Source organism: Dromiciops gliroides, chromosome 3, assembly GCF_019393635.1.
Source record: "Dromiciops gliroides isolate mDroGli1 chromosome 3, mDroGli1.pri, whole genome shotgun sequence".
Classification (NCBI taxonomy): domain Eukaryota; kingdom Metazoa; phylum Chordata; class Mammalia; order Microbiotheria; family Microbiotheriidae; genus Dromiciops; species Dromiciops gliroides.
The window spans coordinates 347,432,033-347,441,766 of NC_057863.1; positions in this window are offsets into that span (position 1 = coordinate 347,432,033).

Below are 9,734 nucleotides of genomic sequence, written 5' to 3' on the forward strand. Positions count from 1 at the left end.
TAGGCAGTCCAGGCTCTACATAGTAATGGCAATTAACTTGTTTGCTTTACCTAAGGACAGTTTCAATAGAGAGAGGAAGAGACATCACCTGAGGGTGGAGTCACTATTTTCAAGTTCTACTGCGTGAACAGTTTTCTTGCCTCAGTTATCAGTCCTCTTTGATTAGACTTTAGGGTCAGGTAAACAACAAGATAGAGGACTAGACATTTTCACTGATCCCTACAATCTCTCGAACCTCTCCAAAATATAAATTTTGCACCAAAGATAAAGCAAATTTAGCTATCTCCATGGTGTAGGACACCCAGAATCCAAAAGGTTTAAAAAAAAAAAAACTAAATTCATGAACTGATGATGCTTATTGACCCTGAGCTATCTCAGCAGCCCTTCCCACATTTCCCATGCTGGACATTAAGGACACAAGGACTTGCAACAAAACCCAACTCCACACCTGTCCTCCACCTTTTTCAGTGCCCTGGTGAACCTGATTCTAGCCTTTTGAATTTGCCCTGTCTACAATACACAGACAGCACAGCCGAAGCCTTCAGGAGCAAAAACCTATTGGGGGATCAAAACCCTGTGTTACCAATACTGAAAAGTTCTGAACTGCCAGTGCTATCGCAGACAACCCCATAACACCAGCAGAGCTAGTGCCAGGGCACACAATCCTCTAACACTAGCACTGCAAAGCTCTGAATTGATAGAGGGCCATAAAATTAAAGAACAGAGGGAGCAGGAGAGGACATGAGTATGCATGGGGAAGGGGTAAGAGGGAAGCTGTGCAGCACTCTATTAAGCCTGAGGGAAAGAGCACAGCATCCCTCTGGGGCTAGTTCTGACCACCCAAAAATTACTTGGGGGGAGAGACCTCAGCTGGTGAACTAGCATGGAAGGCAGCTAAGATGATTTGATCTCTAACCCTGATGGAAACCACAATAAGGGGAGAGAGTCAGAAAGTGAGTAATAGGGAAAATAAGGCAGAAAAAAAAAACACCTTGAAATAACCGAAGATTTCAGGAAGAAGAAAACTTAAAAACTTTAAACAGAAGCAGATAAATCAACAGAAAACAGTAACAGGAGAAGGAAAGATATCCTCTAGATCTAGTAAACAAGGTCAGGTATCTATGAATAAATACTGTAAAAAAAGGAAAATAATCCAACGCTGGATGAGACAGGACCCTGTGGAATTATTATGAGGAATTATTATTAATTATGAGGAGAACATGGAACCACAGCGTGCTTTTCCTGAGTAGTTCAAAATAGAAACGAGAATTATGAGAGTGGAATTTACAGCCTACACAGTAAAAATAATGGGCAGAGCAGGAAGATTGGCATTTGTAATGACAATTCTCTTTGATTCATCCCCTTCTCCCTGCTTTCATCACTTAGGCCAAGATATTACTATGTCACCTCAAAGTTCCAAGTCTCAGCACTTTGGCAACATAAGTGGTCTACTGGAAAAAAAATTTCTACAGAAGGGGATCATATGTTTGCTCCCATTACAAGGGGGAAAGGCTTGTTTCACAGAGTTATTAAACCCATTTTAATCCCCAACAGTCTGAATTTATTTTGACTCAATTAATTACAATTTAATTTAACATTTATTAAGTAACTCGCATTTGTAAGCACTGTGCTGAGTTCTCATGATCTAAAGATAGATATGTACAGAATCTACTCACCACTTGAAAATCGAGTATAGATAAATAACCAAGATGAAAGGTAGAAGTATGATATCTACAAAGGAGAGATCAAAACAATATACCATATTTGGGAAATGTGAGTAAGAGATTACTTCCTTCTGGAGGATAAGGTCTCATAGATGGTTTTATTGAAGGTGGTGGCACCTGAGTCGGACATTGGAGGAAGAAATAAACTTCAATAGAGGTGAAGAGCATTCCAGGCATGGGTGATGAGAGAGGCAAAAGCACTGAGGTGAGAGATAGCATGAGAAGAAATTGGTGAAGAGTAATTCAGTTTACTTGAGACATAAAATTTATAAGGGCAAGTCAAGTGAGATAAGTTGAAAACAGATTTAGAGGTAGGTTGTGGAAGGCTTTAAATGCTAGGATAGAGAGTTTATACTTTATTTGGAGTCATTAACTTTAAGTTAAGGAGTTAAGGAGTTAAATGAATTGAATTTTTTAATGAAATGAAATGAATTTTTAAAGTAGATTTTCCATTTTGTTCTGATTCTTCTTTCACAACATGACTAATGCAGAAATATGTTCAATGTGATTGCACATATATAACCTATATCAGATTGCTTTCTGTCTTGGGCAGGAGGGGGGGAAGAGAGGGTGGGAGAAAAATTTGGAACTAAAAATCCTATGAAAATAAATGTTGAAAACTATCCTTATATGTAACTGGAAAATAATAAAATACTTTTATTTTTAAAAAGTAGAATGTTTTGGAGAAGAGATTGACTGGATATAGGAAAACTAATTATGAGGCTAATGACAGTGAAGTGAAAAGAGATCAAGGCTTGACAAGGAAATTGTAGTAGGTATAAAAGGGAGCCAAAAAATATTTCGGAGGTAGCATGAACAGGACTTAGCAACTGATTGGATGTGGGAGGTGAGGAAGAAGAACGAGTTAAAGATGCTTGCTAAGGTTATAAGCCTGGATAACTGGGAGGCTGGTAGAGCAGGTTTTTAATGGCAGTAGTGATGATTGTGAAAATAAGGTATTCATTTTTCAACATGTTGAGTTTCAGGTTATTAAATAATTATTTTATTTAGGAGTTCCCCTCCCCCAACTACTAAGGAGTAATCTCCATTACCTGGTGTCAGTACATAGAGGCCCAACTTCATAGTCAAGATGGCCTGGGTTTAAATCCTACATTGGATACATATTGTATTGATATTAGGGAAATCTCTAAGACTGTAAATTGCAGAACAGTTAGTTGCTGATCTGTATTGGTTCAGGAAATGTTCTTACCAGGCACTCTCTACTACACCATTGAAATCATAGGTCTTTGGGAGGGGGCAGGAAACTCTTCCTTTCACTGTGTAGTCAAATGATTGGCCTGATAGGCCCCAGGAGGAAGTGACTAGCTTAATGGGGTAGCTTAAGGGCAGTGGCATTTTTTTTACTAGATGGCTTTTTTTTTTTTTTGCGGGGCAATGGGGGTTAAGTGACTTGCCCAGGGTCACACAGTTAGTGTCAAGTTTCTGAGGCCGGATTTGAACTCAGGTCCTCCTGAATCCAGGGCTGGTGCTTTATCCACTGTACCACCTAGCTGCCCCAGCATTTTTTTTTTAAAGAAAGGATCATCTCCAGATTATTACTGACTTTGTGGATTAGCTACTACAACTCAGGACTTACCCTGCTATACCATTCACTTGAGTTTGTGGTTGTAACTAATAACTCATTGCCTAGCACCCTTAACTGTGGTGTGGGCCTTTGTGAACTGGGTTTAATCTTTGGGGCATCTGCCATATAAATATCTCTTCAACTAATTATGCCCCCACCAAAAATTTACTCTGGAAATCTCAGACTATAGCCTTTGTTTGGAGAGTCTACACAGATGTGGGCAAAAGGGCTCCAAGATCCCACTGAAGGAAACAATATAAATATTGGGTAACATGCTGCCTTTATTTCACACCAAAGAAAATGCAGAAGACACAGGGGACTCCCAGAAGCCCATAAAGAGTGCAGAAAACATATAAAACACAATAAAATAAAAATATAATTCTCCCTCTCTGATGGGTCTTAATTCTCCATAGGGTCCTAAACTCTACACACAGTGTCACCTCATAATTTGAACATGGTTTAACAATACCCCCAACATTCTCTTTTTTTTTTCTGGAGGGCAATGAGGATTAAGTGACTTGCCCAGGGTCACACAGCTAGTAACTGTCAAGTATCTGAGGCTGGATTTGAACTCAGGTACTCCTGAATCCAAGGCCAGTGCTTTATCCACTGTGCCACCTAGCTGCCCCCCCCCAACATTCTCTTTTTGACTCATTTTAACCCAATGGAAATCTGAGAGACTTGAAGCCTCATGGCACTACTAACACTTGAAGGGAAACACTCTTGTAGGTGCTAGACTGATATTCCAGTCAGTCTCTCTTTCACTGGACTAAGCGCCCTACAGACATCTTGCTCTAACTCTCCTGGAAGTGACTCTAGACCAAGAGGTTATATCCACTGTCACCTAATTGCCTAAAAAAAAAAAGGTCATTGAAGCTTTATTATTATTGTTATTATTATTATTATTCATAAGAAAATAGAAGAGAAGCCAGAAAGAATAACAGGTCATCTTGAAAGGCTACATGCTGAATTAATTATACCTTTAAAAAGGAAAAAAACCCCAAGCTATACATAGTAAATTCACAATTTCATATACAATCTTCTACTGTGTGTAGCCCCGGTTTCTGCACATGCCCACTTCTGACATGGAGCCAGCCCTGAAGGACCTTTGAGCATGCTCAGTTTCTCTAACATGAAGCCTACAGAGTCCCTGTAGGTGCGGTGGCTGCCTTACTCTTTAAAATTGGTGAGACTAAAGAAATCCCCCTCTTTCTGCCTTCCTTTTAGCTACTTGTTTTTTGTCATTTTTATCTGCTACAGGTGAGAGGGGAGGGGAAATTCCTTCCCCTGCTTACTGTTAAGGGCTAAAATTCTAACTAGTCTGTCTAAAATATCTAATGAGTGGTCGCCAATAAATTATAAACTTTAGCAAGAGTTAGGCTTTTAAGCATTTATTAAGGAGAATAAGAATTTGGTAAAGAGAGAGAGAAAGGCCTACATTCATCTATCTATTAAAGGGAGAGCACGTTTCTAGCTCCCTTCTCCACCAGCATCCCCAGGAAAAAAGAGAAAGGCAGAGCGCCCGGCTCCCCCTTCCTCCTCCCACCAGCAAACATCACTTCCTGATGCCAAAGAAAAGACCCATGGTTTTGCTCTCAGAGATGTTTGCCTCATGGTGCAGCTTTTCTACAGTAAGTCTCCAGCAGGTGGCGTCATTCCAATCATTACATTACCTTTATTCTAGCACTGAAGAAATGGCCAGGGAGCAAAGGGCAGCTAGGTACTGCAGTGGTTAGAGTGCTGAGCCTTCAGTCAGGAAGACTTATCTTTATGAATTCAAATCTGGCCTCAGACACTTAGTAGCTATATGACCCTGGGCAAGTCACTTAACCCTGTTTGCTTTTGTTTTTTCACTGTAAAATGAGCAGCAGAAGGCAATGACAAACCACTCTAGTATCTTTGCCAAGAAAACCCCAAATGGAGTCATGAAGAGTTGTATTCTGTGTTATTCATCCCTAGTTTCAGGTGCCAGAGGTTATCCCCAAGTTGAAATCATGGCAACCTTGGAGCCAAGATTGCAAGGCTGAGTGGTACAACTAGTGAGACCTGAATGGAAACCCTGAAAAGCCAAGGTGTCTGGGACTCAAGCTTGAGGAGGACTTTGGACTTGGAACTGGGACTGGGCTTTTTAGGAGCTGAGCTGGTACAAGGGGAGAGGGAGATTACCCCTCCCATATGTTGTCGGAGTAAGTTTGTATATTTGTGATCATACCTTTGGAAGTAAATATTTCCTTTGTTAAAGATCAATGTTTTACATACACACACACACACACACACACACACACACACTCACATGGAAATTCCTATTTTATTTGGTGTTTTAAGTTTTGAATGAAAAAAAAAACCAACAAGAGGGAACGCTTTCTCTGGTATTAACTTTATCTAAACTTCATGTCAACAAACTTTAGCATTTACTCAGCTTAATCATCTCTTCGGATGACTGTAGTCCTCCTCTGTCCCACTGACAGGACTCCCCTGTGGCAGTCACATCAGACCATCCTTTCCCCCATGGCTTGACTTCTTCTTTGTTGCCCTTCCCTCACTCTGACCACAAGAATCAATCACTCATTCTGATAGAATCCTACCAATGGGTAATAGCCGATTGTTTTATTTTGTTGTTTGTTTTTGTTTTTGTTTGTTTGTTTCTTTTTTTTCTTTGCAGGGCAATGGGGGTTAAGTGACTTGCCCAGGGTCACACAGCTAGTAAGTGTCAAGTACCTGAAGTCGGATTTGAACTCAGGTCCCCCTGAATCCAGGGCCGGTGCTTTGTCCACTGTACCACCTACGTGCCCCTAATAGCCAATTGTTAGAAACTGAACTTGACTCAGACCAGTCTGGTGTTCCAGGTCCAGGACTGCAATGAAATGAGATATTTCTAATCTATCTAACAATTAACAAAAGGATCTTTAATTACCTATGTCATGGGAAAGATACTCATAGCAGGATATGGCATTTGTTCAGGTAGACATAGCCTTCTCTTTTGTCCATTAAAAAATCATTTCTGGTCAGTAGAGTGTGTTGGATGTGATGACTCACATGGCAGGAGAACATCTGCCAAGTGGGAAGGGCACTAATTGATCACTGACTGGCTTTTTATGCCCCAGGCAACAGGAAAACCACAGCAACAGTTTGAGTCTTAGATCCCTGGACCAAGTCAGTCTCAGCCACAGCTTCCCTGTCTTTTAGGAGAAAAAAAAAACTAACCTAGTCTACCTGGTACTTATTGCTTCTACCACATATAGTGAATTTAGTTTACAACTGTTGAATTTCAGGTCATAACAGGAAATCCAAGTGAAAATGTCCTGGGTGGGGGCAGCTAGGTGGTGCAGTGGATAAAGCACGAGCCCTGGATTCAGGAGTACCTGAGTTCAAATCTGGCCTCTGACACTTGACACTTACTAGCTGTATGACCCTGGGCAAGTCACTTAACCCCTATTGCCCCGCAAAAATAAACAAACAAACAAACAAACAAATAAATAAAAAGAAAATGTCCTGGGTGCAGCTAGGTGACCCAGTGAATAAAGCACCAGCCCTAGATTCAGTAAGACCTGAGTTCAAATCCAGCCTCAGACACTTGACAGTAGCTCTGTGACCCTGGGCAAGTCACTTAACCCCAATTGCCCCACCAAAAAAAAAAAAAGTCCTGTAGAGAATTGGATGGAGCTCAGCTTCTTTAACTCAGGGCAGGACCAGAGATAAAGATTTGGGAGTCATCAGGATAGATATAACAGGTGAACCCATGAGAAGGAATTAAGCATAAGAAGGGGAGAGTACAGAAAGAAGGATAGTGAGCCAAGAACTGAGGCCTAAAAAATGTTTAACCAGTAGGTACATGAAGGAAAAAAAGTCAGAAAAGGAAACAGAAGAGGAGCAGTTGGGAGAATAATGACTTCCACAGGCCCTGTTTGGTAGTGACATTTTTCAGGGAGGGAGCTCATGAAAATGAAATTATAACAAAACAACAGCTGCCTGCCAAACTGTGAGAAATCTCCCAGGTAGACTCAATTTAAAATTTCTTTCCTATTTGGCTGAATGATTTCCAGAATGATTACTAAATTTATACTGAGTCGTATTCTCCAGTGGTCCTTGACAAACCTTGAAGTTCCTTCTCTTACATGAGAGGCTGTGTTCTTACCTGAGAAACCAATGCTTCCCATTCCAAATGTACAAAAATGGGGCCTCTAGGTGGCGCAGTGGAGAAAGCACTGGCCCTGGATTCAAGGGAACCTGAGTTCAAATTTGACCTCAGACACTTGAAACTGACTAGCTGTGTGACCCTGGGCAAGTCACTTAACCCCAATTGCCTCACCAAAAAACAAAAAAACAAACAAACAAATGTACAAAAATGAAATGGAGGCACCTTTTGCTCATTTTATTTTATCTATACATTCCATCATTGCACTTTCCATTGTCTGTGAGAAAAAAAAAAATCTGACACAAATTCCAGAATTTTATTGGCCCAGGGTTCACCTACCGACTATTGACTCTACCCATATTTCTAATGCCATCTCCCCATTCTCTCTTAACCTAAGCAATGTTTACCATAAGTCTGGGTTGCCTTCCTTTAAAAATTATTTTATTGGGGGCAGTTAGGTGGTGCAGTGGATAAAGCACCAGCCCTGGATTCAGGACCACCTGAGTTCAAATTTGACCTCAAACACTTGACACTTACTAGCTGCGTGACTCTGGGCAAGTCATTTAACTCTCATTGCCCCCCCCCCAAGGGATTATTTTATTTATGAAACCTTTTTTATACAACCATAGTTTTCCAATGACTGTCCCTGGGAATTGATTATGCTATTCTGGGAACAATTTGAAATTATGTGAGAAAAGCGATTGAAGTGTTCGTGTCCTTTTGCCTGGTGATTCCACTAATAGGCATGTACTTCAAGAAGGTAGAAGAGAGAAATAAAGATCTTATATATACTAAATGGAGCAGCTAGGTGTCACAGTGGATAGATCGCCAGGCCTAGAGTCAGGATGACTCATTTTCTTGAATTCAAATCTAGCCTCAGACACTAGCTGTGTGACCCTAGACAAGTCACTTAACCCTGTTTGCTTTTGTTTCCTCATCTGTAAAATGAACAGGAGAAGGAAATGGCAAACCACTCCAGTATCTCTGCCAAGAAAATCCCAAATGGGTCATGAAGAGTTGGACACAACTGAAATGACCAAACAACAACATATTACTAAAATATTAATGTCAGTGCTTTTTGTGATAAGAAAGAACTGGAAACATAATGGGTGCCCATTGATTAGGGAGTGACTTGAATACTAAGTGCTATATGAGTATAATAGAATATTATTGTCATAAAGTATTTCATAAGCACTAAAAAGAAACAATAACAACGAATTTCATTAATTTAATCCCATTCTCCAAGTAATCTGATACTTTCATGAAAATATAAAAAGGGTTGTACTTTGAAAATATTGGGCACAAGAAATGAGAAATGTGAGAAAGTCAGAGAAATAAGGGAAGAGCTGTAGGAACTGGTACAGAGTGAAATAAGCTAAACCAAGACAACAATATACAAAATGACTATAGGAATTTCAATAAGGAAGACAACTTCCGAGTATGTGTGATACCTAACACTAGTCCTGAAGAACACAGTATGAAACATGCCTCCCTCCTGCTGGATGAAAGACTATAGGGCAGAATGTTGATTTTTTAAAAAGATGTAGTCATCATATAAGTTGTTTTTGCTTAAGCTTTCATTACATTAGTGAGGGGACCAAGGATGGTCAGCTATATATGAAAATGATTGCTATAACGGGATCAATAAAAGTTCTTTTAAAAATAAAACCAGGGGGGCAGCTAGGTGGCGCAGTGGATAAAGCACCAGCCCTGGATTCAGGAGAACCTGAGTTTAAATCCGGCCTCAGACACTTGATACTTACTGTGTGACCCTGGGCAAGTCACTTAACCCTCATAGCCCCGCAAAAAAAAAAAAAAAGGACAAACAAAAATAAAATCAGGCAGTAGTGAGAGTAGCTGGAGTATCAAAAGCCATGTTCCATGGACTCTGGGTAACCTGGGTGGGCACGCTCTCAGCTGTTCTCTATGGCTGGGGAAGGACCCTGAAGAGGGTGATGGTCTTACCCTCAGGAGTGTCCAAGTGGTGAGTGCAAGGATCTCAATGACTTGTAGTCCTTCAGGGCTGACTTTTTGGAAGAGAAGAAACAGGGCATTCAGGGACATTGGTCCCAAGAGACCCTCTGGGAGTCAGGCCCTATGTGGAACAAGTCAATTCATTTCAGTTTTAATGATGTGGGCCAGGACAGCAAGCTGAGTAATTTTATCAGCTGAGTGTGGTACTAGTGGGAAGTGTTAATGCCTCAATTCTGGGCCCAGGACTAGGGTAATATTATGGATTGGCCTTGCCTATTACCACATAGTGTTGTGGGTGAATGGAGTCCATGTGTCA